The sequence below is a fragment of the Aplysia californica genome, unplaced genomic scaffold (assembly GCF_000002075.1).
Source record: "Aplysia californica isolate F4 #8 unplaced genomic scaffold, AplCal3.0 scaffold00003, whole genome shotgun sequence".
In the NCBI taxonomy this organism is placed as follows: domain Eukaryota; kingdom Metazoa; phylum Mollusca; class Gastropoda; order Aplysiida; family Aplysiidae; genus Aplysia; species Aplysia californica.
The window spans coordinates 2,342,374-2,346,391 of record NW_004797273.1 but is presented as its reverse complement, the minus strand read 5'-3'; the positions used below and the strand labels follow the sequence as shown (position 1 = coordinate 2,346,391).

Genomic DNA, 4,018 nt, shown 5'->3' with positions numbered 1-4,018 from the left:
AAACAAAACAAAAACCAACAACAACAACAACAACAAAAGTAAAACAGTTATACACACATTTCCAACAATTTTATACTTTTACACAGCATGAGTGCCAACTTTCTATACTTTTTCTTTGCACACATTCGGAAAGGTTTATTTGATCTCGATTTTCTAGATCTAAATTACAAACTATAAGGCCCTATCACAGAATTCGACACTAAGTGTCGAATTTTGTGGGCCCTATGTGCATACCAAAAAAACCTTATCCCGTGTAAAATCCTACTAATCCTTCTCGCTGGTGTGCTGAAAACAACGGCTTATGGCTCAGCCGAACAAAAGAAGAGCAATTAATCAAATAGATTATAAAATAAAACTTTCGCAAGAGTTTAAAAGTCCTGAAGTATGAAGATGATATCCTGTTATTAGAAAGCCAACTGCATGTACATGTATTTTTGGAAATATCAATTGTGTGATAGAGGGCGATTATACGGGCCGAAACAGGTGTGCTAAAAGTGGGTGAGAATAGAAATGCAATTCTACCAAGGTGAGTTAAAAAGAACAATATATAACAAAATAATAAACAAAAGGAGAAACAAAAGAGGATGACCCCAGTGCTTCACGCAGCGCATCATGTCGTCAAAATCGGCCAGGTCGGCGCTCGTGGCCTAGAGGTTAAAGTGTTAATTGCCTCTCATTCAAAGGTCCAGGGTTCGAATCCTTGTAGCGACAGAAAAATGTTCTTCTCTATAATTGTCTGCTTTCATCTTCTTTCCTTCTCTCTTTCTATATTCTGTCGTCTCCACAGGTCTTGTTTCGCACCGGGTGAGAATAGCCTACGCTGGCAATTCTCACCCGGGGTGAGAGGTAGATCGTTTTTCTATTCTCACCCCGGATGAGAATAGCCACTTCCTCGTTCAAAACACGCCGAGTTGGTAGCTCTAGATGTTCGTCCAATGAAATTATAGAAGAAATTGACCCACTTAGACATGAGGAGCTCGATAGCATAGTCAGGAAACGAGACTTCCATTTTTCTATACAAAATCTTTCAAATGAGCTTTTGTATGAAATGATACTAGATTCTAGATCTGCATCTACTTGATAAAAAAAAGCTTGTATGATAGTTTGGAATACCATTATGCAGGCACAAAGAACAATTTGAGAGCAAAACATTCTGAAATTGACCTATATTATCCCCTTTCGAACCTCGGGTCATTCATAAAAACAAGAGCGTCTAGAACTAGATTTAGATCTAGATCTAGAAAGGTTATTCGAATGGGCGTAACTACTCGTAATGTCTTATCAGCTTGTGAGAGGGGGTTATTCGTGTGTTTGTAACTCTTTATAAATAGAAAGCTATGAAAGATAGAGCGTTATTTTCATCATCGATTAACACACTCCAATGGTATTCACATTCACAGCAAAAACATACGCTTCCCGGTGTGCTTGCTGTACACCAACAGTACACACGGAGTGACCCCGGCGGCCTGCCTGGCACGTCCAACGTAATCGGTTGCAGATAAGATTTGCATCTCAGCACAGATGCAGGACAAGAGTTAAATCAATAAATCAGACCTTACTGGATAATTTTATCACCATCCATCAAAAGTCAAAAGCAGAGAGAGAGAAGACCATGCATGCCATGGCCATGATGTTATGGTGCTAACTTTTCATCATTCTCAAGTTAAGGCTTAAAATGATCTAGATCTAAATCTATGCTACAAACTCCTGAAATTATTTTATACTAGATCTAGTGACAACTGTTCATCCTCAAGTGAAAGCATGGGCAGATCTGAGAAAGGTAAACAACAGATGAAAAATTAGTCCAAGAAGGCATTCATCGGGTGAAAGATCGGATTATCGTCGGGTGGCATGGCCATTTTTATCGATATTACAACTGTATTGAGAGAATTTGTGAATAGCATCATATGATAATGAATTCTATAACATCAATTCTTTATCATTGGTGCAAACTAAACATTGTTTAGAAAGAAATGAGTTCTTAATTCTTACCAAATAGATCTAGGCTATCAACTGAGGCTTCGGGCTTCGATCAACACAATAACCGGAAGAAGAATTTTCAACGGAAGTGCCCTATATTTTGCTCAAAAGCATACTAAAAATGAAAATGTAATGTGTAAACAAAACAAAAATAAAATTGTCATACCAAGCGGGTATTAATTTGATTTTTTGTTGTTGGAATATTTGTGTGAAGATTTTTGGTTTGTTTTAATGATATTTGTTAAAAGATCAATTTGTTGAGGCTTTAAGTATAGAGCTAGGCTTTCTCACTGAGAAGGCCTACGTATATAGAGCCATCCTTTGACAATACCAGAACACGCTCCTTAGAGAACAGCGCCACTCCGCAATTTTTGACGCAGATCTGCATATCTGCTTCTGTGATGTTGAGTGTAGAGGTAGGCGCTTCATTGTCGCCTGTCGCATGCAGGAGGCCGGATTTCGGTTCCCAAAATGGGGCGTAAATTTGTATTGAGTATCTGAGTATTTGTTCTGGGATGTTGTATCTTTCTCAGGTAGGGCCGAAATGGTCTAAATTGTGTATAGGGGGCGTAAAACTCCGAAAAGGACCGACCCCCCCCCCCCCCACAAACACAACCAAAACAAAACAAGCAACAACAACAACAACAAACAAACAAACAAATAAACAAATAAACAAAACAAAAACCAACAACAACAACAACAACAAAAGTAAAACAGTTATACACACATTTCCAACAATTTTATACTTTTACACAGCATGAGTGCCAACTTTCTATACTTTTTCTTTGCACACATTCGGAAAGGTTTATTTGATCTCGATTTTCTAGATCTAAATTACAAACTATAAGGCCCTATCACAGAATTCGACACTAAGTGTCGAATTTTGTGGGCCCTATGTGCATACCAAAAAAACCTTATCCCGTGTAAAATCCTACTAATCCTTCTCGCTGGTGTGCTGAAAACAACGGCTTATGGCTCAGCCGAACAAAAGAAGAGCAATTAATCAAATAGATTATAAAATAAAACTTTCGCAAGAGTTTAAAAGTCCTGAAGTATGAAGATGATATCCTGTTATTAGAAAGCCAACTGCATGTACATGTATTTTTGGAAATATCAATTGTGTGATAGAGGGCGATTATACGGGCCGAAACAGGTGTGCTAAAAGTGGGTGAGAATAGAAATGCAATTCTACCAAGGTGAGTTAAAAAGAACAATATATAACAAAATAATAAACAAAAGGAGAAACAAAAGAGGATGACCCCAGTGCTTCACGCAGCGCATCATGTCGTCAAAATCGGCCAGGTCGGCGCTCGTGGCCTAGAGGTTAAAGTGTTAATTGCCTCTCATTCAAAGGTCCAGGGTTCGAATCCTTGTAGCGACAGAAAAATGTTCTTCTCTATAATTGTCTGCTTTCATCTTCTTTCCTTCTCTCTTTCTATATTCTGTCTCTCCACTTTCTTTCCTCCATCCCTCACCCTCTTTGCCCCCCCCCCCCCCCCTCCATTGGGCTCCTATAAGCTGACTCTTTCTGAAGCCTTTCTGTTGCTACTCTTTGGCTCCTTCTTACTGCTGTCTTTCAGCCACACCCCTGATCTTTGGCGGGAAAGATCTACACCTACCCTTCTCGGACATAATGGCGAAAATCTCGGAGATCCCGTGTGCAAGTTGCGCACTAAAGATCCATTGGTTATTAAAAAAAACATTGATAACAGTAGGCTTCTGCCGCCACCCGGGTAAAATTCAAAATGTCCTACCAATTGAAAATGTTTGGTGTGTCCCTCGCGCTCATATGACCTTATGCAGTTGCCAGTGCAGTAAAACACTTACAAAAAATAATTAATAAAAAATCGGTAAATCAATAATCGTTTCAGAAACACCCTGGGACCCCAATGAAGTTCCCCTTGGGCCCCCCCCCCCCCCCCCCCCCGAACCAACCCTTTTTTCAAGAGAATGACTGTAAATTAATTTTTACCCTTGCAGAGGATACGTGTTATTCATTCTTACATGACCACAGCTGCCGTAGCACAAGACACAAGAA

General features: G+C 39.5%; 1 protein-coding gene across 2 annotated transcripts in view; it reads right to left on the bottom strand.

The window, feature by feature from the left end:
- The window catches only part of LOC101863308 (transcription elongation factor SPT6), a 40,915-nt gene extending 38,843 nt beyond the window's left edge, over positions 1-2,072 (bottom strand). For both annotated transcript variants that reach the window (XM_005089117.3, XM_005089118.3), the window contains exon 1: positions 1,993-2,072. The gene's annotated coding sequence lies outside the window, so the exon portion shown is untranslated. The remainder of the gene's footprint in view (positions 1-1,992) is intronic.
- Between the last annotated feature and the right edge of the window lie 1,946 nt (positions 2,073-4,018).